Here is a 26,163-nt window from a genome sequence, read left to right on the forward strand (position 1 = left end):
ACTGTTCTTACCCTGTATCTGGGGGAGACACAGGCAGTCCCTGGGTGCCATGCTGCTGGAGCTGCCCCAGATGTGCGATGGCCCCACACAGACATGCTGTGGCTGGGGCTGAACTTTCTGGCAGCCGCCCTTCTGTTACTCACCAAGGGCAAGCTCAAGAGCACCTTTGTGGCTGGTGCCCTGGCTGCAGCGCTTGCACACCTTTACCCACCCCACTGCTGCACAGGCAGCTCTAGAGGTGCCACACCAGTTCAGACTGGTGGGAATGGCTGGTCATGGTGCAGTAGGATGACCAGCAGTGGCTCCAAAACTTCCGCATGTGGAAGTGCACCTTCTTGGAGGTCTGTGCCAGCTCGCCCCTACCCTCCAGGGATGTGACACCTGGCTGCGGCCTGCCATCCCCGTGGAGAAGTGGGACGCAATCGCCCTCTGGAAACTTGCCACCCCAACAGCTACCGGTCAGCAGGCAGCCATTTTGGCATGGGGAAGTCCACTGTTGGGGCACTCCTCATGGAGGCAACGCACTCTTGTGCAGCAGTCCCTGCATAGGGGTTTGTCCTGCCAAAGGGGGACCCTCAGGAAGCAGGGTTGGGGGTGTGAGGGGTGGGGTTGGGATGGGGGAAGCCCCATCTCTGGGTGGGTTGTTCCATCCCACATAGCCCTGCTGTTAGGGGGCAGCCTTACAGGGGGGCTCCTGCAGAGCTCAGAGGGGAGTAGACAGGAGAGGGTCAGGGACCTCCAGGGGCCCATGCACTCCATTGTTTAGTCCCTGTGATGTGTGTTCATTCACCTCCCTCCACAGGTCGTGAGGGCCATCAACATGATCCTGCTGCAGAGGGTCATCCACCTGGGAGACTTTGAAGTCCTGTCTGGATTTGCTGCCTTGGGGTTCCCAAACTGTGTCAGGGCCATCGATGTGACCCATATCCTGATCCGTGCCCCAGAGTATAGTGCAGCCTGGCAGCAGGCTGGAGCTCATGCCTGGGGCCAGTCTGCTGGGTCCAGGTGGTGCACATTACTTCTGTATGAGGTTCTAAGTGCTGGGACCACAGTGTGAGGTCCCACCCATGCCAGCCAAGTGAGGCTGACAGCATATCCTGTCTGCACCTGGATCCTATGCCCGGGGGTGTGTGATGTGGGGGGTACTCACTGGAGGGATCCTTGCCCAGCTCTGAGGATGCCCAGAATGTGGCCTGGCTGCTGGGAACTGGATCTAGCACAAGGGTGAGGCTTCTGGCCTCTGAGTCCGGCTCCAGTGGGGGTTGGGCCTCAGCTCCCTCCTCCTCTTCTGCGGCACTCCTGCTGTGCTGGTGGCTGGGGGAGCGCCTTAAGACACATGTCAAGGTTCAGGCAAGGGGTTAAGGTGTCCCTCTCGCAGCCAGGATGAGCTGCAGCTCCCTGAAGTAGGGGCAGGAAGTTGGTCCTGCCCCCTGCGTGTTAGGCAGCATCCTGGGCCCGGACATACCCCTGACGCAGCTCCTTTACTTTAGTCCTCACTTGTTTGAGGGTGCAGAGGGGGTAGCCCATTTAGCCAGGGTGATGGCCATGAGGCTGTAGATTTTGGCATGTCACCACCTGGCATGGAGGTCCTGTAGAATTTCCTCCTTGGCCCAGAGATCCAGGAGGTCCTTGATCTCTGGGCTGGAGCAGGAGGAGGGCCTGCCTTTTTGAGCCCAGGGGAGAGTCCTGTGAGCCTTGAGGGCCTGGTGGGGGTGTTGTGCTCCCTGCTGGTCTGCCATGGGGTAACACTGTGTACAAAGATGTGGCTGTGAGGGCGTTTTAATAGCAGCCTGTAGCTCTGCTGCTTGTGTGCTCTCAGCTTCCTGCCATGGGGTTTTCTGGGCTCTCTGTGGCTTTAAGAAAAGCTGGAGCAGGAACCATAGAGGGCTGATTGCTGTGGATAGGGTGTCTGCCAGCGCACCTGTACTGTGTCCCAGAGTCCTTTTCTATCCCCCCAGAATGTCCAATCCCATGTTTTGTTGACAGATCTCTCTGGACTGTGGTGTTCTTCCTTGTGGCAAGTGGGGTGCGGCTGTCGACAAAAGAGACTTACTGTTGACAGAACGCACTCCGAAATCTGGATGCTCCATGGTTTTTGTTGACATAATGGCGGTTTTATAGACAAAACCCTGCAATCTGGACATAGTCTTGTTGTCTCCTTTTCTTCACCCCGGCATGGGATCCTTGAAGGGTTTGACTGCATTCTCATCAAGACAGAGAAGGATAATTTGAGTGATAAGAAGCTGCATGACATTTCAGTGATCATCCTTGGGAAGATAAAAGGCAAAACTAATCCTTCTGGAAGTTTAAAAATATAAGAAGGCACAGTGGTTGAAACCTGAAGCTTAGCCCATCTACCACCACTCTTGCTGTCTGTGGTAGCCATAATTCTAACCTACCCTATCCCACTCTTGTGTGTGTATACATTCTAATAAGCACTACAGTAATTTTGCTTCTATTTTTTTCCTTTTCAGTACAATGACAAAAGCATTTCAGAAAACATCTACCACCTGAAAGGGCCCCATTCCCCAGAAAAGGCCCATTAAAACATTGTGAAAATATTGAAGTATGTAACAATATGATGGTTTCTGTTTTGTTAGGAAGGGTTTTTTGCCAAAAAATGTGATACCTGTATAACTTCTTGGCATTGAAAGCACGGTTGACTTTTGCTGTACTGCAGGGACATATTCTTATAAATTCCTTTATTTTTTTTCCTCCTGAATATACACAGTGAGCTTGATCAAAGGAATTTCTTACTCGGACACTTCTTACAGCTTTAGACTCAGTAATAGGATTGCCAACTTTGGTTGGATGAATTCCTGGAAGTTTGATCACATGACATAATCTTTAATTAAAGACTAATCTTGAATTTCTGCAGGTACCAGGACAATTGTGTCGGGTCAGCAACTGTACTCAGAAGAGATGTCATACATTTCTGGAGATGAAGCCTATTGAAATAGGGACAAAAGGAAGAAGAAAAAAAAGCGCTCAATCTGCAGCAAGTGTGTTTGAGAAATAATACAAATAGTAACTTTTTTTCTCATTCCTTTGGCTCTGTTAATAAGCATCTGTGATATTCTGTTGCCTTCATGGATTTAGGACTAACTTTGCGGAGTTCTAGCAAACAGTCTTTGTGTCATGGTTAGGGAATGTAATGGGAATCTATTGAGCTCGAGTGCCTTTAAGGATACATCTACAAAGCATTTTGGATCAAGTGGGAGCAAGTCACTCCTCTCCCTAGGCTTCAGAGCCCAAGCTACAGCCTGAGCATCAACTTCAAAGTGCTATCTGCACAACTGTCTTTTACAGTGCTAATATAAGCCTTGCTGGCTCAAATCTGTCCGCGAGGTTGGGAGGATGATGCCTGCTCAGTCCAAAATGCTATGTAGACATACCCTTAAGGAGCATGGGAGTAATACCTGGTGAAAGGCTGGTAGAGAAGACCAAGTCAATTGTTTAGGGGGAGATGAAAAAAGGAGCAATGTCAGCTCTATTTTTTGTCCTGTATTTATACTGTGCTTAGCACAATGGGGTCTTGCTTCTTCAATGGGGCTCCTAGTGACTATCACAGTACTACTATAACTAATAAATAATAGAATATAAGCACTATACTGTACAGTAAATCCACAAAATATGCAGCTTCAAGTTGTGCATAACTTACTTTAAGGTGAGTTAAGCACAACTTGAAGCTGCTCTGTAGCTGTCAACTTGCCTAGCTGCCCACATCTGCGGGCAGCTAAGCAGGCTAAGAGCCCCTTCTTCCTTCCTTCTCCCAGCTGTGCAGCTCTCAGCCTGACAGTGGCATCACTGGGAAAAGGCAGGGAGAAGGCTTTTAGCCTGCCTAGCTGCCGGCAGCTGCTGGGGGAAGGCAGGGAGGAGCAGCCAGGAAACTGACCAGCCCTGGTGGGTTGTTCAGTTTCCTGGGTCCTGCAAGTGGTGGGGAGCTGGGAACCAAGCAGCATCCTGGTTCCCACCTATCTACTCCGACTTGTGCAAAAATTTGAGTTATGTGCAGGGGTTGCAGGAATGCAACCCCCCATGTAACTTAGGGTTTTACCATACTATATGCCCTATAACAGTTGCAGCCACCAAGTTGGTGTCCAAGGAAATTAGAAGAATTTTCTTAAGACACTCCCACAGTTAGTCAGGCAAAGAGGGAAATCTGTGTATACTAAGGTACTGAGTATTAAAGTATTTACATTTTAGTCTGGTAGTGAATCCATCTGAAAAATCTTTGCCTAAAAGGTAATGTAGAGATTTAATCTATCCATCAGCCAATTTTTAATGGAGAGATGTTTTTGTGTGTGTCGTGTATTCTCATCTTTATCTAAATAATCGGAATGTACTATGTCATTGATTTGTGCATTATACTCATAAAGACATTATGTTTGAACTTGGTGTGAAATAAAATGCTCTGGTCAGTCAATACTCTTCAAGAGAGCACTTCAAAGATCTTATAAAAGGGTCAGTGACCTGTACATTGAGATTGAACCTCTGCTGTCTAGGGAGAGACCCATCTGCACTTGGTCTTTGAACCTGCCCTTTCTGTCTTTCCCAAAGCACCATACAAACCAATAACTTATTACAACTGAGTGTTTTCAATTGTGCATACAGGGAAAAACATCAAAACAATACAGCAAAATATAATCCATTTTATAGAAGAGTGTGCCAGATTCTTTCACTGCCTCTTTTTTCATGTATAAAACATTCAATACTTAAAAGACTGCTTTGAATGTAAGGGCTTAGTGCTCATGTCTCTTCACCCATTTATTACTCATATTAAATGACTAGTCAAAACTGGGTCCATTTATCTTGGAAATGTAGGGTTTCACTAAAATGGATCCAGATCAAAAATCAAAACAATTTACCTGTTTCCCATCTCCCCTCAATGTGGTGAGGGTTTATATAGAGCGTAGGGTTACTGTATCTGTATTATTATCTACCAACTCACATATTAAAGTGTTTTAGTATATATAGTACATTAATACAATGTGAGTTGGTAGATAGTGATACAGATACACTCCCTCGCATGGGTGTCCTCTTTTTTGGAAGGTCAAATATGGTAACACTCGTAGGCTAGCTCCTAGATTTGAGGTACTCCTGGTTTTGGTTTTGCAAACTAAAGACTAAAGAGCGCCCCAACCTAAAATACAGGAATCCAAACATCCCTTACCTTCTGGCTATTTAAAATCAAGCTTGCAAAGAGATGCGCCATTTGCAAATGTTTTCATTCTAAAAGGCTGAACCAAGACTCCAGATCTGAATATTTTTCCCCTTTGAAGTGTCTGAAATCTGGATCAGATGTTTTCAGCTTGAGCCCAACTTTAAACAAAGCTCAGTTTACAAGATTTTATAAGCCAAAAGCAAGCACTAATTTGATCAGTCTCTACTTTCTTCAGGAATGTTATTCAAAAGATGGAGGTGTGAATATTGAACAGAAATGCTATTCATTTTTCCTCTTCACACATAGCTTCTTTTACCATATTGATTGAAGTATCCTGCAAAGAGGTATTTGTTTACAACTGAAATTTAGGGACACTTTTAAGATACAGCAGTTTGGTAACAATCATATTTCCTTTCAGGAAAACTATGATTTACAGACATTTCTAAAAGCAGAAGTACTCAGTGTCATTATTTTAAAAGGCTAGACATTTAGAGTTATTTGTAAATAGCAATATAACAGAAGCTGTTTCTGACTTCACACAGCAAGCCACTATTCATCATATAATTCTGTGGAAAAATAGAGGAGCTGTGGGAAGTGGCAACAGAAGGATAGCATTCCAATGCAGAATCTAATCTGTATAAAACAAGCGATATTTTCCTCTTTCGAAATCAAATTGCAGAATGTAAAATAAGTGGATATAAACAGGCAATTGTCCCAACAACATTTTTTTTTCCTGGGCAAACCATGCAAAAAGCCTAAAACTCACAATGGAGCAACTTCCATTTTAGATCACTTTCTCCTCCTCTAACATGGTCTATTTATTTTTATTGGTTTGTTTCTCATTAAATCCTTCAATTACTCTGCAGTGTAAAATGGTGAAATTATTGGCATGTGCCACTTTCATCATGTATTTGAGTTTGCTTATTACACTTGCAGAAAATGCTTGAATGGTATTAGACTCTGCTGTGGATTGAGACAGAGTTAATAAATATTATTTGGTGTTTTTTCCCTGAGAAGCACTGCTTTTCTTGATTGTTTTTTACAGTTGGATTGGGAATATTGATTTATTCACCACTGTTACAATAATTGTATACAAGGAACAAAAAATGCAGAGGTAACATTTCATCAGCTCAAACAGATTAATTAGTTGTAGTAGATTAGGCACAGTGTTACACAGAAAGATTTGCATTTAGAGGAAGAAAAAGTTTTTTTTTTTAATCTTAAAAAAGGCAAGATAATTTAATAGAGATGTGATACTTCTGAGCTGTTTGGCTTACTATTCAATCATTGTTTCCAAATGTGTATTAAAGGGCAACTTTAAATATTAACACTTCTTTTTCAAATAAAATACAATGTAATTGTTGAATATATAAATCAGGAAAATCCCAATTTACAATACTTATACAAAAAGGTTAACTCAATTTTACTTTCAAATTTGAAATTTTAGAGGGATTCTATCTTAATTCTGCTTCAGCAGCATAGTCATGGAAGATCTACTGTTTCTGTCAGTATGTAGTATATCATGGAAATCTATTTAGTTTCCCTTTTTCTCTTTGGGCATAGCACTGTGTGGGGGAGGCATATAAATATTATTGTGCTTTTTGTGAGGTTAACTTGGCTATGATACCACAGGTTTTTTCCACTAAAGATTATGAGACATTAACAAGAGTTTAAGAACTGTTGTGGTTGTTCCCTATTTGACCCCTGACTGCAAAGAACTGAAATTTCCCAATGCCCTGGACCACTGACCTCAAGAGGGCAATTAAGCAATTTCTCTCAAGGTTTCAAGTTTTAAGCTTTTTGAGTATTGAAAAAGAGAAGGCAAAGCACATTTAAAATATACCACTCTCATATTCTACAGGAATCCATATTGCTCTAGACAACAGACCTTGCCTGACATACTGATTTTCAATTTTAACCGTCTGTTAAATCATCCTGGGTTGCAACTGTATAAATGCTCTGAAATTTTCAAACCAGTGCACAAAGATACAGCTGCTTGGCTTTCAAGTTACTGCTTACAGTTTACTTTACCAGTCCAACCACAGAGAGATGCTGAACATACAGAGCCAGCTCCAGGGGTTCACTAAAGCTGGGTTTGGTTTTGGTTTTCATTTTTTGAGTCTGTCTAGCAGTGTATAGAAACCTTCAGTCCTACTTAAAGGGGGTCTAGACCAATCTGCCAAAATAGGGCAGTTCTGGGGTGAAACAGAATTAGCATAGATACTCCAGCATTCCCCTTGTAACAGAGTCAGGTGCATCCCAGATAAGTAAATGTACTTCATTGTTACCTCAAACCCTTGCCTGAAACAATTACTCCATTACCCTGCTCCCAGAGGCCTGGTGTCTCCATGATCCTTAGCTGCTGGAATAGTGTCCTGGGTCAGGAGCTGGCTAGTATACTACTTTACTGTGGAGGGTCCTGATTGAGACTTGACAGCTCCAGAACATTGGTAGACAGCAGGTAAGTTACTTAAGACACATTTGTGACCCTGCAGGTGGGCACATAGCAATCAGTCTGACACTCTTACCCACAGTATGTTGAGCCTGACCCTGAAGCACTTGTTCAAAAGTGCCAATGAACATAGTGGGAGTTATAAATATGTAAGAGTAGTGGAACTGGGCAATGTCAGTGTCTGTTCCATTATTGATACTCGTGCACATATTGTTACAGGTTACACCTCCCTCGTCCAGTGCCCATGGGACCTGACTGGTCCCGAACAAGGGATTTTGCTGGATAAAGGGAGGTCTCCTGCCTCCAGCCATCCAGTCTGCTGCCCCTCCCTGGTGTCGCCTCTGCTTCTGAACCCCTGCCCCTTCTGCAGCCCCAGAGTTCCTGTACCTCCTGTTTGGACCTCAGCCCCTGCTGGGCTGAAACTGTCCTGGTCATGCTCTGGCTGCCAGCCAAAGCTGCAGAGGTCAGCTTGAGTCCTGGCCAGGCTGCTGGATATTGCCCTGTCCCAACAGATGCTGGTTCTGTCTGGGCTGCTGGCAAGGCCCCAGCCCGGAAGGCTGGCCTAAGCCCCAGCTGGGCTGCCAGCATGGCCATGGTCCCAACTGGTATTGGAGTCAGCCCCAGCCAGGCTGCTGGCGTGGCCCTGGTCCCATGGAGGCTGGCTCCGGCCCCAGCTGGGTGCCACCTCCAACTGGGGATTCAAGCCCCACCCATCTCCCCTGCCCAGGGCAGTCAGGCCCCTATCACTGGGCTCTTCGCAGTCCTCCCCCTACTAACCTCCCAACCTGGGATCCCTGGTCCAGTAACATCCAGGGTCCTGCCAGACCATAGATGTTGCTGGACCAGAGAATGCTGGTTTTGGGAGGTTCAGCCTGTAGTAGTATCCTGTATAGCACAGAGTCCTTTTCACTTGTGCAAAGCCAGACTAAACAGAGTTTGTTGAGATAACCTCTGGGAGAGCGAATGAAATAAGCCTTCTTCCAGGCAGTCACTCCAAAGACGCTGCTCTGGCCACCAGACATTAAAGTACAACATGGCAGGTCAGGGGTTGCAATAGAAACAGCAAGTGTGAGTGTGTGCAAAGTAATGCCACTTCCAATATCACACAGACCTGCTGGTGTGTCACTTGCATGCTCCTGGGGCTTAATCTTTGAACGCATCTTTTTCTCTAGCAAGGAGAGAAAAATTGAGGCCCAGAATTCCAGTGATGAATATCGGTATCACTGGCCCACCTCCATGCCTTTCCATGGTGTCCTCTGGGTGGTTCAGACTGTGACTGAGGAATGTTTTTGGAGCTCTGTGAATTGCTGAGTGCATTCAACTCTTTTGAGGTTGATTTTAAATGGGAGCTGAGGAGGCTCTGTACCACATGGAAGGAGTGAATCCTCTGGTGAGATTCACAAGGGCTCTGTGAAAGCACCACCCCAAACACTGAGTATTAAAGGGAAATCTGAGTTTTTATTTTGATCTCAAATGTCTCCAAACTGAACGCATTTGAGTTCTGAGGTTTAGAAACATGCCTATGTCTGTTATGCCTGGGAGCTTCTACACACCTGCTGTGAAGGGAAGATCACTGTTAATCTCACGAAATACTAACATTTTAAGCAGGTTTGTTTTCCAGTCCTTTGGCATATGAGTTCTAGGTGCCTTCTGTGGTAGTTATCTCTTTGAGCAAGTCTCACCATAAGTATATTTCTATGGCTGTTCCAGACAAAATCAGATTAAAAAAAATCAGATAAAATCAGATACCTGATTTTAGCAGACCATGTATTTTCATCCATGGCTTTACTGTTTTCTCTGTCCATTTACAAAATCATGTGCATACATGCATTAGAAGGAAGGCAAAGATTAAGATAATGCGTGCTGGCCCAAGCATTTGTCCTCTTCCCCCAACACTCTTACACCACAAATTAAAGGAGCTGCCAACAGACGGTGGCCTAAAAAAGAAGGTCAAGGAAGGTCAGTTTGTAGTTATAAAAACCCTGACTGCATCCCCTTAATTTGTGGTGAAACCAGCACTGTTTTTTTCAGAATTAAAATCTGAAACATCATTATGAAACTGTACATGCAGATTTCTTTGCAATATATCCTCAAGGGTTTCAAGTGGGAATTGATCAAACAGTTTCAGTGAAGTCCAACTCAAAAAAATTGAATCAGAGGTTTGTGAGGATTCTCAGTCAGTGTTCAATAACATGCAGCAGTAGCTTTCCTATACTGTCTGGATGTTGGCTAGACACTACAAGGTTTTTGGAGACTCTGAAAGAAAGGAATATTCCTTGTAGCCATTGATATATCATTATAACAAACGATACAATACTAGTGATGAAGATGAAAACCAGTGTACTTAATGAATTTGAAAAGATTCTTTCTCTACTTGGTGGGTGTTCAGACAACTTCAGATTTTAGGGCCACAGTATCACAATTTTGAAAATGAAGAGCAAAATGCAGACAATTGCCTTAACCTGAGATAACTCATTTAAATTTATTTTGTCCTAGTATGTATCTTTGTTAAATATTGGGTCACTGCTAGCTAAAAGATAATTTAGGTAAGAAGGCATTTTGAGGAATCCTACATCTATCAAGAAAATGACTGATTCAATCCATCCATAAGGGGCCACTGGAAGCAGACTTACAGACTTTTCCGTTCAACTTAATTCAACCACCTTTCAAACGCCTCTTTTGGCTATACTGTGTGCAAAATATTCCACATGCTATCAAGGACAATCATTAAAATGGTCAAACTTGTAACATCAGCAGTAGCTTTTCTAGATACTTCTAGAGCTTCTGTGGTATTTTATTTCTCATTAAGAAATGTCCTTAAAAATCTTGGTCAGTTAAAAACATATTGGATATTTTGTGCAAGTTTACAGAACAAAAATATAAAAAGTGCAATTGTGGGATAAAATGAGCTAATATTAAAGTGGTATGTAAATGGGTATATGTAGTAGAGAGAATTGCCACAGTTATAATAATTAGAATATTTTCTTTTTCTATTGGGATACTACGTCTACATTAGCAAATTCTTTTGAAAACAATGGACCTTTTCCAAAAGAACCTGCATAACATCTACACACAAAAGGCAGTCTTTCGACTGGAAATCTGGTGCCATGAGGACTGCTCTTTCGAAAAAATGGCCCATAGACTGTCTGCACACGCTTTTTTTTTTCCTGAAAGAATCAAGCTGTGCTGCATTCTTTTGATCTGAGATCTGCTTTCAGTGGCCGTGTTCCTCTCCCAGATGAGGAAGAGCACCTTTTTCCAAAAGGTTCTTTTGGGAAAAATAGTGTGTGGATGTTCCAGGGACCCCTTTTTTGAAAGAGCAGTTCTCATGGTGCTGGATTTGTCGATCTCCAGGATGTCCTTTTGAGAGAACAGGGGCTGTGTGGATGTTTTCTATTGAAAGAGTGGATCAATTTTTTTATCTGCTCTTTTTGTGTGGACACACACTCTTCTGAAAGAAGTTTTTTCGGAAGAGATCTTCTGGAAGAACTTCTTTTGAAAGATCGCTATAGTGTAGATGTAGCCTCCTGTGGAAGGCCACCAGCCAGCAGTCAAATGAGACATGCAAGAACTGCTCCTGATGGAGCAATTCCATACTTGTCCACTTTTGGGTTTCTCGTATTTTCCTCTCAAATATCTGGAAACACAGCCACTATCAGAGATGTAATAATGAACTGGGTGGATCAGACATCTGGCTGGATGTATAACAATGTCTCTAATCTTGTATCAATCATTCTTGATGGAGATCTGAAGTGATCTAAAAACTGCCTGTCTTTTGGAAGCATCACAAAACAATTATAGCTTTATAGGGAACTTTTAAAGAAAATGTGACATCTTTCAACAGGATCACGACCCTTAAAAACACAAGTAAAAAGTAATAGAGAGAATGCCATGCTAGTTTATATATTATGAAAACAAAAAAGCAGTCTAGTAGTGCTTTAAAGTCTGTCTGGTATAGCTATGATCTGAAGAAGTGGGTCGTTCCCACGAAAGCTCATCACCTAATAAATTATTTTGTTAGTCTTTAAAGTGCTACTGGACTGCTTTTTTGTTTACAAGGAAAGAGGATATAGTACATTACAATTATATTAGTGTTCCTTGGTTAACTCCTGTTTTTTTTTTCCCATGGATAACACCCAGAATCCCCCAATTTCATATAATTTTACTGTATTGAATAGCTGAACAACATCCAGGGCTTTGTTACTTCTATATTGAGTCTTCAGGTAATTCATTGGTAAATGCTGTTCTGTAACTTATCACTCTATATATTTGACCTGGCTTTAAATTACACTTACCTTCAGCATGAAGAGTGATTGTTGCAGATCCCTAGTCCCTCTTTTTCATGGACATCTTAAATGTTAAATCCTAGACATACCACTGCAGACTGTGTTAACTTTTTGACCCAAAACTCAGAGATTTAGCTTCACAACAGCAATTTCTGATTAACAAAAAATACTGTTATTGAGTAATATTAATGCATGCAGGATAAATGTACTGCCAAATAAAACAGGGATAAATCCTCCATGACTCATTCTTTGTACAAAACCCCCATTCCCTAACTGTTCTTGAACTGTCTGTTCAAGTGCCTGTTCTTCTCATACCAGTGTTAATTACAGCAGAATTTTGTCACCAATGAAAAAGTAGTTAAAACATACTGGTATTGAAAAATATCTGATCCTGACTTTAAATAAATACAGCAAGTGAGTGAGAGAGAAAGAAAATAATACATTATTTTAATCCCTTTTCTGACAATATCACAGTTTGTCATCATACATAAGCTAGTGGCACTATTTAGTTTTTAGGTTATTTTGGTTTAGTGTTGTGTTATTCATAAGACACAGGGAAAATAATAAATACGATTTTTCCATTTCTTTTGTTCATGACATCTGTAATGTTTCTTGCATCTTCCCACTCAGAACTCTTAAAATATTTGGATCCACTTGCACCTGTGAAGCTGTTTACCCAGCTATGAACACAATTATGACATGCAATAGCAGTTGATTTTCAAATAAACATCTGGAAAACCGTCTGGGTGCAGTGTTGATTCAGATACTGGCAGATTTCATAAAGGTTGTTAATGACAAGAACTCTAATTCCACCCTCCATCTTTTGAACAGAATAATAAATTGAAAAATATAAAGTTAAATACTTAAAACTTGTGAACATCGGCTTATTTGTTAGCAATTGAAATACTGTCCCTAGAAACTTTATTAAAATACTGTAAGTTGCAAACTCATTGTTCTGCTCCAATAAATCAATTCAATGACTAATATTTATGTACTAGGTTCATTTATAACAATTATTGTACATGTGCCAGAGCTGTGTGTTCACCCTATCTGTTACTTCAAAGACAAAATGTACAGTAAGTACTGCATCTAGATCTTAAAATAATCGTAAGAACCACATTACTGAAGTTTGGGAGATTTTAACTTTATTCCGTTAGTGTTTGGAAGGTTCCCTGAATTGTTCTGCTGGGAATAGGCTACATGTTCTCAAATATTGTGAATACAGAACTCAGCAGTAGCATAATAAAAATATTGTTCTTTTCCATAGTTGTAATGTGTGAAGACCAGGGCTGTAAAATTATTTATGTGGGCTCCCTCTTACAATCCTAAGTGATGAGCCCATACACAGCTTCAGAGGGACCTGATTCTTTAATCAGGCATGCCCATTGTCTATCAAAACAGACATTACTGTTGTTCTGGACACCATAAAAAAGAAACCAAAACATCTAGAGTGTAGGTTAGGTTGGCTGCAACTCTATGAAGTAATTCATCTGAGAACTATACAGAGACAGCTTGTCCACTGCAGGCCACTCTTCCTTTGTAATCCATTCCACCTGGCAGAGGCCTGCAGTCATCCACAGACCTGTTAATCTCATTGATTTAAAGGTCAAAAGATAGCATTATGATTATATAGTCTGACCTCATGCACATCACATACCACAGAACCTCACCACACAGTCCTGTAGTTGACCCCTAATCTCTGGCTGGGTTACTGAAGTTGTGAAATCATGATTTAAAGACTAGAGTTACAGAGAATCCATCCTTTACACTATCTTAAACTTGAAAGTAACCCTGGCCCCATGCTGCAGAGGAAGGCAGCCCCCTCCCCCAGGGATTCTGCAATCTGAACTAGGGGAAAATTCCTTCCTGACCCCAGATATTGTCATCAGTTAGCTTCTCAGCATGTGGACAAGCTCTGTCAGCCAGATGCCTGGGAGGGAATTCTCTGTAGTAAGTCAGAGCCCTCCCCGTCTCGTATCCCATCACCAGACACTGGAGATATTTGCTCCTGGCCCTCATATTGTACCATTGTAAGAAGTCTTATAATGTCATTCCCTCCACAAACTTATCCAGCTCAGGTTTGACGCCAGTTAGGTCTTTTGCCTCTCCTGGTCCTCCTGGAGGCTATTCTAGAACTTTACTAGTTAGAAACCTATGTCAAGCCTACATTGGTCAATGGCCATTCTATATCCCTTTGTTCTTCTGTCTACCTTGGCACTTCCTACTGCTTAAATAACCTGGGCCCCACATCATAGCTGAGACCCACTCCTACTGCCCTCCTTCATCTGAGGGTTAAAGGAATGGGGAAGAAAGACTTGTATCTAGTCATTACACGTCTGCCCTCATTCCCCACCTAATTTCAGGGATGCCTTCACTAAACCACTTCCAATTCTGGGTTATCAAGGAACCAGACCTCCGTTGCACTTGACACCTGCCATTAGCAATTTACTTGTCTGCCTTCCTGAATCCATGTCTGTCAGATTCTAAGATTAACAGTTATTTTCCTTACAGTGACCTTGTGGGTCTGCCAGATTCTTTTCAGTGCCATCTCAGACCATGTTTCAATTAGCCCTGGGATGAGGTCCAGCCTCCACCCTTAATATGTTTGTTCTGCCCGTTTACTAAATCCCCAAACTATTTGCCTTATGTGCAAGTGGCTTCTCCCATGCAGAGTGATGCCCAGAGCTCTGGGGAGGGCTTATAAACCATTATATTAAGTGTGCCAAGTGAGTTTGTTAGTGCTTGTGTCCTACCAGTCAGTTTAGAATCATCCTCTTCCCTATCTCAACACCATTAACAGGCTGAATGCCTAAAAGATGAGAGAAGGGGGGTTAAATTCCTTAAAATGGGCCAAAGATTTTCTTTGCCCTGCCATCCCATTGTGCCTCTACCCACCACTCACACACACTTTTGAGGCTTCCGGGAGGGGAAGGCATTTTCTTGACCTCCACCAAACTTTGGTTTCTTGATGTTTTTGGGTCTCCCCTCTCTGCCTCACTCAAACTTCCTGGTGGCAATGTCCTTTCTGCACTTTGGAAACTTACTGGCTCTAAAGCAGAAGCAGCTGTTGCTGGACTTTTTTAGTCGTGAAGAAGTGAAGCACCACTATTGATACTGGCAGGCTCACACTTGGATGACAGGCACCCAGAGAAGCATAAATAATAGGAAATATGGATTGGGATCCCAACTTTTTGAAAGACTCTCCCACTTCCATGTAATAGTAAATTTAAATTATTACACATGATTGGGGAAGTTCAGAAGTTGATTCAGACTTCCACCCACAGGCCCATATCTATTCCAAATATCATAAGCATGACATTTTAAGACAAGATGTTGGCTGTCCACTTGAAGGATTGCAGGACAGAGTCTCAGATTGATTTTTTCATGCTGTGAAGTTAATCTGAATACAGTAGCTGCTTTCAAGGGCAGATGAAGTTCTTGTTATGACAAAACACCTGAATTTTACAGCACCTTCACTTGACTCTGTGGGTAGTGCTGTACACACACATCTATCTATATCTATGTTTCCATCTGTCCTGAACCTTCAGGACTAAGTTCTGATCTTAGTCAGCTGAAATGACAAGATATGCAATGATAATCCCCCACACATCCAGGATTTCAGCTGAACTCCCTTGAAAAAAAAACAGAAGGAAAAGAAAAATAAGCATTTTAGAAAGAATTAGAAAAAGAATAAAAATAGGTATCTGCAAATGCTATGGTTACTGTAGAAATCATGAAAAGGATTTAAAAATGCAGACAGTAGTTTTGGACAGTTGTGTTGGATAAAACTGTGAGTTCAGCAGAACACAGCAAAGCTGATAAGGAATAGTTTTAAATGTCTTTCCCCTCATAACTAGATTATTCAGTACAATGTCATTTGCCGCCACTGACATTTTCTTTAAAGTCATAAAGGCCTACATAGTAATAAAAAGGCTCAGAATAAAATTAGGAATATCATGTATAAATTATCTTTAACCTTAGCTTCATTTGGACTGTGACTTTTTAGACCTGATCAATTTTCATGAAACTATCCACATAAAATTGTGAAAAAATATTTGATCCTTGGCTCTCATAAAGCTAGTTGTAACAAGCCTGGTACTTTCTTGATTCTTAATGGTGCTGTTGGTGTCTGTCTCTGTGGGCAATTCTGTAAAGCAGGGGATAATTTTGAGATTTAATATGATTTCTCACAGCATTGTTAAGGAAAACATCTACACAGATATGCATATTTTATATAAGTATAGTGCAGTCAAGGACATTCTGTGCTTACTAAATTTTCTGCTTAGTTTGGAAAAACGAGCTCACTCATTCATACATTTTTAGGGGGTTTTATCTCCATTTCTAATATTAGAAATTAGGTGGGCAGAATACTATGCTATTTTCTTTTTTTATAAGGCATTTCTAAAGAATTTTACCTGATTGGGGGTTAAATTCTGCACTCAGATGTGGATGTGGTGAGCCAGAGCGTGTATGAAATGACACTGGCAGAAAAATTTGGGTCATCATATGGTTTGTGAGACTTCTTTAAAATGCAGTTCCAGGTGCCTTCTCTATGTAGTTCTGAGAAAATCCCATAAACTATAATGCAGATGAACAAACTCCCTTAAAATGATATGTTTCAATTCAGCATTGTAAACATGCCTTTATAAATAGCTGTAATGCACCCGTAGAAAAGGTACCAAAGGAACCCATATCTAAGGCACAAGTTTGATTGTTCTAATAACCCAGGAACTATGCTGGGTATTCCTGAGTTCCATATACTGATACCTTATATGTAAAGTAGCTAGCTAGCTAGAAAGGAGTCCTGTAACAGTACCTATTGTTCAACAGCCTTAATGGTACGTAGGTACTCCACTTAATAAAACAGAACTGTAGAGCTTTTTATTTTTTTGTAAGAGAAAAGTTAGCATGCCCCCAGTCCTGCCAGGTGCTTTCCTCCAGTTCCCATTTGCTTTGTAGGATCCACAGTCTCTTTCTAGCTTGTAGAACCCTCTTTACAAGAGATTCCAAAACAGTAGCGGGGGTGGGGGTATGAGATGCAGAGGTTAGCACAAGGTCGCAATTCCTATGCAAAGTTGCAGAGCCTCCCTGGGGATGACCATTGCCTCTGCCAGTGCGCTTGAGCTTTGTGAACATCTTGAGGAAACTGCAGATTCTGCAGGTGAATTCTCTCCCCATTCAATATAGATAATCTACAGATAATCTCCTGGGACTCTGGAGATCTGAATTCAGTTCCTGGTTCTGCTACAGATTGCCTGTATGACCAGGAGTAAACCATTGAACCTTTCTATGTGTTCAGCTTCCCACTATGAAATGGAGATAGGCCTGCTGACGAAGAGGAGGTGGTGAGGAAGAAAGAGGTGCAAAGGGACAAGTGCCCTAGGGCCTGGCAATTCAAAAGGGCCCAGGGCTCCCGACTTCTGCAGCTGTTACTGCAGCAGCAGTAGCAGCCATTGCTCTGAGCACTTTAAATTAACACTAATGTCCCAAGCAGCACACTCAGGGCAGCACTGAGAGCTGCCTGGGGGAGGTTAGATCCAGCAATTCCCCTTCTACCTGATGGCCCTCCCATCCCCTTCTATCTCTCTCTATCTGTATATAGATATTATGGAGAGTGCACATAAGGATGTAGTAGGACAGGCTGAGCTGGTAGCATGAGAATCCTACCTTCCTCAAGTTGAATTCAGGAACTCCTAATACAAGTTTATTGCTAGATAAGAAGCTAGAGGGAAATGTCACTGTTTTACAAAGTGTTGTCTTCCCCTGCCCAGAGCTTGGCAATTATGGGTAAGTCCTTATTCACCCAAGTCGTTTTAATGACTTCAGCATGAAGGCTGAATAATAGTGCTGGAGAATGTGCAGCAAAACATGTTTTTTTCTCTTTTGGCACAGAAGGATTTACTGAGAGGACCTAGTTTTACTTCTTGAGGGGAGACGGGGGGTGTTAAGCTTAGTGGATCCCTTGTAAGGCCGGATAGCCTCTGTACGCTATGAAGCCCAGCTCCCTGAGGCCACCTTACAGGCTGGTATTTAGTAGCACCCAGGAGGAGGTGCAGAGAGAGAAACTGATGAATCTGCGTCTTTTGTCCAGTCCTTCATCTATGGGAGAGGGAACTCCAGTTCTGAGGCTGTAGCATTGTAGAACAAGTTCGCTGCCCCTCTGTGAGGTGGGGGACTGAAAGTTGCCTTTCCCAGTGCATGAGTAGCTCACAAGTGCACAATCTGATTGCTCAGGCTGTGTTCTGGAGGTAGGATCGGGGTTAAATGAATACATCCTGTGAAATTAGTATAATCCCACAGTTGCATGCACTGATCTTATTCTGGCTTCTCACTCCTGAAAGAGAAACGTATCTTTATTAGTGCAGGTTTTTCAGAGGAGTTCTCTTATGCTGAATGAAGAAATGCTAGAAAGGGACCCTCAGTCGATAGTAACAGAATTTGTTTGGTCTTTCTTTAAAAAACAAATCATTCTCTGCGGGAAGTTCTGTTGTATCAAAAATAAATTTTCACTGTAAAGCCATTAATAACACAGGTATCTTTAATCAATGAACTCTTTGTGTGGATGTAAATTTTCAAAGGATACTCTTCATCAGTGCAGTGGAATTATTGCCCACAGTCTCCATCCTTAAGTAATGAAAAATCTTTTATGTGAAACAATGGGTTCTAAGAGCGCGATACTCTCTCTATCTCCCAACCTTTAGACTCCTAAATATTTCTGTCAAAGCGTATTCTGAATCTTTAACAGACCATGAGCTTGTAAACAAATGCCAACCATTCTGGTTTAATAGTCATATTTACTGATATTTATTTCAACTGTCCAAATAAGCAGCACTTGGAAGAATGGAACATGCAGGGACATAAAAGTCAATGAATTTGAAGTTAGAGATCAAACTAAACTGCAAAGTTTGGACATGGATTTGGATATTTCTTGATATTCAAGAAGGTTCAACTGGTAAGGTTAAATCTCTCTGCTAGGAAGTGAAAAAATAAACACTTGGGCTATGTCTACACAAGAGTGTTTTTTCCGGCAAAACTGGCCTTTTGTCAGAAAAACCTGCAGAGTGTCTACATGCAAAGTGTGCTTTGTCAACAGACTGTCGACAAAACCTGGCACATCCACTGGCAGTGTTGTGCCTCTCCGCATTTAGGTATAACACCTTTAAAAACATCTATATGCTCTGTGGGTCCTTTTGTTGACAGACATAGCTTCTAGTTCCCAGGCAGCCCTGTTTGCTGAGCTTCTGGTTGGCCATTCTGTCGAGAGAGCAACCAGGCAGTCTGGCGGCTCTTGGTGTCCCAACAAAGAAAGTAACACAAGCCTTCCTCCCCGCCTTTCTCCTTATCTAATCCCAGGTAAGACTCAATAGTTCCTTTTTGCACAGACAGGACTTCAGAAATTATGGTGCATGCACTGGGTTGAAGATATAGTGGAGGGGAAAAGATTTCAAAGGCAATTTTAATGAAAGCAAAAAACTAAAAGAGAGAGCACAGAGAGCAGTAGCACTGTAGTTCTGCTAAATTTTACATTTAAACTAAGGGGCTAGTCATAATTTATTCTGTCAAAGAAGTGACCTATAAGTAAAGAAGACAAAAATGACTTGATGATTAAAGACTTAAAGTATTCTCTATAGTTATGTCAGTACTACATGTTACTGGATACGTAATGCAAAGCTAAGTGTTTGAAATATCTCCTAATTATGTTTGGAACCCAGACTATATAATATCCTTAGGGAAGTTTGTAGTGTATCACAGTAATGTGGCAGCTCTGCTACACTTGTCGTTCTGACAGTGTCTCTGAGTTAAAATGATGTCTCTTTAAAACCCTTTCACATGTGGGGAAGCAGTAAGAGTTCCACTGACTGGGAGTTACATTTTCTAAACGTGATTGGGAGGAATGCACAAATATCCTGTTATGGAGTAATGTGAGATTGATTAAATAGGTACTTGCTTAGCATCACTTTGAAAACTCATTGCTCGACAGAATGCAAGGCAGTTTTATGTACTTTTTATTTACAGTTTTGCTTGTTGGCAGATACATACTCAATTTTTGAGGTGGTCCCCCAGGAATAGGAACTGTTCAGTCTTTGTACCAATACAGTTCAATACAATATGTTCTACCAATACAGAATGCTATATTTAAGGAATGGCAGACAACAGCATTATACAACATTCTTTAAGCATGAGACTAAAGAGTTTAGAGTTTTCATAAATTCATAAAAAGAACTAGTGTTTCAGGGTAAACATACTCCTGCATTTCTGAATCTAGATGTAGTGAATTCTGAATAAGAAAATATTAAAAAATAGTTGGGGGAAATTATCCTCTGTGATATGCACTGCATTTTTGCTGTGTTTTGTATGTAAAATTCCCGTTGATATCCCAAGTGGCCAGAGAGAGAGAACAAGATTGTTTGGTGTGGAGAAACCTAGACAAAATAAGGTGGTGATTGCAAAAGGAGAAAGCAATCATGAAGTCCCAACTTGATATATTTGTGAAAAGTTTGTGACCATTCTGGGTGAAAGGCTGTACGTGTAAGTATTATGACAAATGTCTGGTATGCTCTTTCATGGAAGTGCTGTCAGGTAACAGGTAATTCAAATGCAGTAAGCAATATCAAACAGATTTTTCATATAGTAATGAAGGGAGTAGTGGAGATTCTTGTATAGAATATATTGCATTAATTGTGCATTTATTGTTATTAATAATAATTTGTAGAAAAGCAATAACTTTAATTTATAGTCAGTTTTGCAGTGAGGCCCACAACTAGTGAATCTGAACTCTGATTATTTTTGTACACAGGATAAGAATTAAAATGTTAAGCATACTTCATGCAGTGTTGTCTTGGTAACTAAAAACTGCACAGTAAGTAATCAGAAAAACCAAAAAACAAACTTTCCAACACAGCCAACTTAATTTTACATTGTGTGGTTATTTGTACTTTCATAGTGAACTATGATGCTCACACAGGGGGACTGATCCTCGTCCAACTGAAATCATTCTAAGACTTCCTTTGTCTTCAATGTTCTGGGAAGCCAGTCCTGCTAGGCCCTTTCAGACTTCAATCTAGGGATCAGATTCCCTTCTACCTAATGTATTTCAAAGATTTTCTATCTGGCAACAGTACAACAACATACGACTTATCAGGAGTACGAAGTTCATATAGTCTTCTTATAGGTCAGTGCTCTGACATTTAGGAATCTGATAATGAAATGCCTAAAGTGCCCTTTATTCCTATTGCTGGGAGAGGTCATACTATGGAATGGCAGTGGAAAATAAATCTATAAACCACATGGCTGCATCTAAAACTGACATTCCTCTTTTGAAACAGGCATGCAAATGAGGGAAATCTAAAATGCAAACGAGGTGCATATTTACATATCCAGCACCTTATTTGCATATTCTTCTTTCGAGAGAAGAAAAGCCGTGTAGACATGGCTCTTTTGAAAATAAACCCCGTCTTCGAAAGAAACTTCTTCCCAAAAAAATAAGGAATAGGGGGTCTTTTGAAGTTGAGGTCTACTTTTGAAAGAACCATGTCTTCACTGATTTTTCTTCTTTTGAAATAATATGCAAATGAGGTGCATATTTACATATCTGGCACCTCATTTGCATATTCTTTCAAAAGAAGAAAAATCAGTGAAGACATGGTTCTTTCAAAAGTAGACCTCAACTTCAAAAGACCCCCTATTCCTTATTTTTTTGGGAAGAAGTTTCTTTCGAAGACGGGGTTTATTTTCAAAAGAGCCATGTCTACACGGCTTTTCTTCTCTCGAAAGAAGAATATGCAAATGAGGTGCTGGATATGTAAATATGCACCTCGTTTGCATTTTAGATTACCCTCATTTGCATGCCTGTTTCAAAAGAGGAATGCAAGTGTAGACGTAGCCCATAAGAATGGCCATACTGGATCAGACCAATAGTCCAACTAGTCCAAGATCCTGCCTTCTGACTGCAGTCAGCACCACATGCTTCAGAGGGAGTAAACAGAACAAGGAAGTTAGCAAATGATCCATTGACTGTCATCCAGTCCTGCTCTTCACTGGTGGAATCTGTGTGTATTCTACAATATGCGAGTGTGTTCCCCCTATTCATTGGTATGAATTTTTTCCACTGATCCGCTACTGATCCACTGATCCACTACTACAATTAGAAAATTCTTGAAATTCTAAATCAACAATTACTTAAGTCTCAATACTCAAATGAGATAACTATTTTATTTTTTATAAATACATACGATATAGTGTAAGTTTGCAAGTCAAGAAGTATCTTGATTGCAAAAATACAAATCAAAAATCACCCTCTCCTTGTTATCATAAGACTAACATTGCTCCATGAGCATGGGAGGTGCATGTGCAGAAGTTTTGGTTTCTGAGCAACTATAAATGCACAATCTAATGCCTCAGAATTGTAGGTTTAAAAAAATAGAAAGGATCACAGGCAACAACAACAATTAGTGTCATTTTCTTCTCTAGAAAAAGAACTATGTCCTGTAATGAAAATTATTCAATACGAGGTCTGTGATATTGTATTAATTTTCTGAAATGTATTTGACTTGAATTTATTCTGTTCTCAATGCTCCCTGGGATCATTACAGTATCATCACTTGTAGCCAACTATTTGAACTTTATGAAAAGATTTTAGAAATAGGATGGGAAGCATTAAACATTGTAAGTTATCTCCAGGAACATAGTTTCAGATTTTTAAATGAGGGAATTCAGCTGACTTTACAGTCATTGGATTGCCAGTGGAAAAAATGAAGTCCTCTGTATCCCCAAGATTAGTACAGCACAATCAGTGAACAAGCTTCCCACCACTACCCCACCAGTGTGCATTTATCTTTATTGTAGAAGCCACCAGTAGGGTGAGAAAGGCTCTGTGCCCAAGCAGTTCTAAGCCCCTATGCTGAGATAAATGAATAAGGTGCTAATTAATACCAATTGTGATGCTGAGTTTTGCAGGGAAGGGTTAACTATCCAGCAGGGACTGGACTGGGCCCACCAATTTAGTCTTAGAAAATTCATCAGTTTAAAAATAAATAAAATCTTAGCATATATATAACCTTTAGAGTGGGAAAAGCAATGTATAAAAAAAGAAGACTCCAGTCTACCACATGTACAGTTATTCCCTGGGAATTAGTTGAAAGGTTGGTTTGAATCTATAAATAATGAGCAAATCCTGATCCTGATTCTCCTTGGTAAAGAGTCTGGCCAGAGTTCAGCAGTTCAGCCTAGTTTGATTTTCAGTGCTAATGGGATCCGGTTAGTATTAGTGCAGAACTGGTGAGATCTAAGGCAGTATCTGTTCCTGATGTCCTGATTTGTCTTTTGGAGAGACATGGCCCAGGACATTCAGTGATGGATTTGAAAGTAGCTATTCTTCTACAAAGAGTTTTACCACAAGATTACAGAGTGAGACATCTGAATTGGAATTCGTTTACAAATTTAACACATTTAACCTTGGCCTGACTAGAGATCTTAACTGACTTATGAATTACAAGGGCAATTTCTCCACCTTTGATATAGGAGTGAGACATACGCAACTTAATTTGCTTCTGCATCTAGTCCTACAAGCTGGTCCTACTAGTAAGAGGTAACTTCCTTCCACAATCCCCCCCTCCGCCGTATGCTGTATTCTTTGTTTCCCCATTCCAAATCAATCTGATTAAGTGGGACAGCTGCAATATGAGAAGAGCAAGAAGAGAGATCTTTTCTTCCTTTTTCCTGTTTTTCCTGCTGCAATCGAAAGAAGGGTTAATCAAGCAATTTTTATTTGGGTTGTGTGTCCCTAGTGCCCAATACAGAAAGTGCAAAGTTAGCAACTGTTGTAAAGAGTCTCTTTCCTAACTTTTCCTGGCTGGATAACAAATATAATATCGTACCATAATTATGGTAATAATGTTTGATCATTTTCATATTTTAATATACTTAAAATGATTCTAATTAATTTCTAAAACCTATTTTTTAGCAGATGGGATCATCCAAAGTTTATAATTATATTGAATAGGCATTTCAGAACAGGTGTTCAAAAGCCTGCAGGTGTCTCTAAAATTCTGGTGACAGTGTACTTGTAAGTGGTTAATGCAGGTCTCTTTGGAATTAAATTATTCTAATAGCATCTCCAGTGCAGGTCGGACACTGTGAAGCACTTTCATGAATGGGTCAGTAGGACAAATCATGCAGGCCGTATTCATTTGGTCAAAACCACTTTTGATTTCCTTGCTTAAGATTAAGCCCCCTATTTTCCCCTGTGTTGCATACCTGTCTTGTGAATTTTGCCTGAGTGAGGATATCAGGATTACACCATTTAGTTACTGTATATAATTTAATTACAGACAGGTGTGCAACATTTACAGCTGCATTAGTTAACACAGTGACACTTTCTTTCCTATAGGCTTCTGTCTCATGACTCCATTTGCATTCCATTCCAATTTATTTCTGGAGTTTCTAAGTTACAAAGCACTTGGAAGGCATGTAGTCAGTAAGAGCTCTTCCACCAACTAATATTGCCCTTGTTGAAAACTTAACTTTAAGCCGTAGGTTGTAATTGTCATCAAGTCCTGCTGCTGCAAAGTCCTAAGAACTGGACTCACATTGCTTATTGTCTGTGCAGCTCTGAGCATGCTATCAAATAAATCACCACCACCAGCACTCAATAACCACTAAAAGTCAGTTAAAAACCACCAATTTGGCAACATGTAATACAGAATAATAATTCAATTATCTTTTCTTGAAGATTTAAGGCCGAACTGTGATATTTGGGCACAGGTTTGTGGAATCACACAACACAGACAGATCTGTGGAGGCATTGTGCTTCAGGGAAAGCCATGTCTCAGCTTTTTCCATATTCCCATCGGGGTGATATGCACTTATGGAGGATGCACAGATGGCACATTAGCTACATTTGTCTCAAGAACAGGGATTGAAGTTGTTAATGGCCTTTCCTGGCAGTGTACATGGAGAAAAGACTCCATGTAGTCTCCCACTCACCCACATAAGTTTGCTGCAGTCAACTCTGAGTCTAACAGATCTGTTGAGTATATTTTAAAAAGGATGTCAAAGAACACGATTTGATGGAGGGGGGCAACTCAAATCAAAATATACTCAGTGTAGATAGTCTGTCACTGTGGCTCAAAGGAAGGGCAGTCGATGAGAAAGGCATGTAAACTGAAAACATGAACTAATGCTTGAGACAGTTTGCCAATACTATGTGGAAAGGCCACTTCTCTGATGAGCACAAGTGTCTGGATAAGAATTCTGATGGAAGAAGACATTCTAAGCAATATGTGCTTAGAATAGCATATCAGGTGGGCTCCCACCAGGATCAGTGGTAGTCCTGGTTCAGTTAAATATCTTCATCAGTGATTTAGATAATGGCATAGAGAGAACACTTATAAACTTTATGGACAATACCAAGCTGAGAGGGGTTGCAAGTGCTTCGGAGAATATGATTAAACTTCAAAATGATCTGCACAAACTAGAGAAATTGTATGAAAGAAACAAGATGAAATTAGTTAAGAACAAATGCAAAGTACACCACTTAGGAAGGAATGATCCCTTGCGTACATGCAAAATGGGAAATGACTGCCGAGGAAGGAGCACTGCAGAAAGGGATCTGGAGTCGTACGGCTACGTGAAGCCAACATCGAAATAGCTTATTTCGATGAGTAACGTCTACACGTCCTCGAGGGCTGGCAACGTCGATGTTCAACTTCGACGTTGCGCAGCACCACATCGAAATAGGCGCTGCGAGGGAACATCTACACGCCAAAGTAGCACACATCGAAATAAGGGTGCCAGGCACAGCTGCAGACAGGGTCACAGGGCGGACTCAACAGCAAGCCGCTCCCTTAAAGGGCCCCTCCCAGACACAGTTGCACTAAACAACACAAGATACACAGAGCCGACAACTGGTTGCAGACCCTGTGCCTGCAGCATGGATCCCCAGCTGCCGCAGCAGCAGCCAGAAGCCCTGGGCTAAGGGCTGCTGCCCACAGTGACCATAGAGCCCCGCAGGGGCTGGAGAGAGAGTATCTCTCAACCCCCCAGCTGATGGCCGCCATGGCGGACCCCGCTATTTCGAAGTTGCGGGATGCGCAACGACTACACGGTCCCTACTTCGACGTTGAACATCGAAGTAGGGTGCTATTCCTATCCCCTCATGGGGTTAGCGACTTCGACGTCTCGCCGCCTAACGTTGAAGTTAACTTCGAAATAGCGCCCGGCGCGTGTAGCCGTGACAGGCGCTATTTCGAAGTTAGTGCCGC

At 41.4% G+C, this 26,163-nt stretch overlaps 1 long non-coding RNA gene across 1 annotated transcript in view; it reads right to left on the reverse strand.

The window, feature by feature from the left end:
- The window catches only part of LOC142016070 (uncharacterized), a 28,748-nt gene extending 16,732 nt beyond the window's left edge, over window positions 1-12,016 (reverse strand). Inside the window, exon 1 of the long non-coding RNA XR_012646285.1 lies at window positions 11,912-12,016. This is a non-coding gene — a long non-coding RNA (uncharacterized LOC142016070). The remainder of the gene's footprint in view (window positions 1-11,911) is intronic.
- Between the last annotated feature and the right edge of the window lie 14,147 nt (window positions 12,017-26,163).

This window comes from Carettochelys insculpta, chromosome 7 (genome assembly GCF_033958435.1).
Source record: "Carettochelys insculpta isolate YL-2023 chromosome 7, ASM3395843v1, whole genome shotgun sequence".
In the NCBI taxonomy this organism is placed as follows: domain Eukaryota; kingdom Metazoa; phylum Chordata; order Testudines; family Carettochelyidae; genus Carettochelys; species Carettochelys insculpta.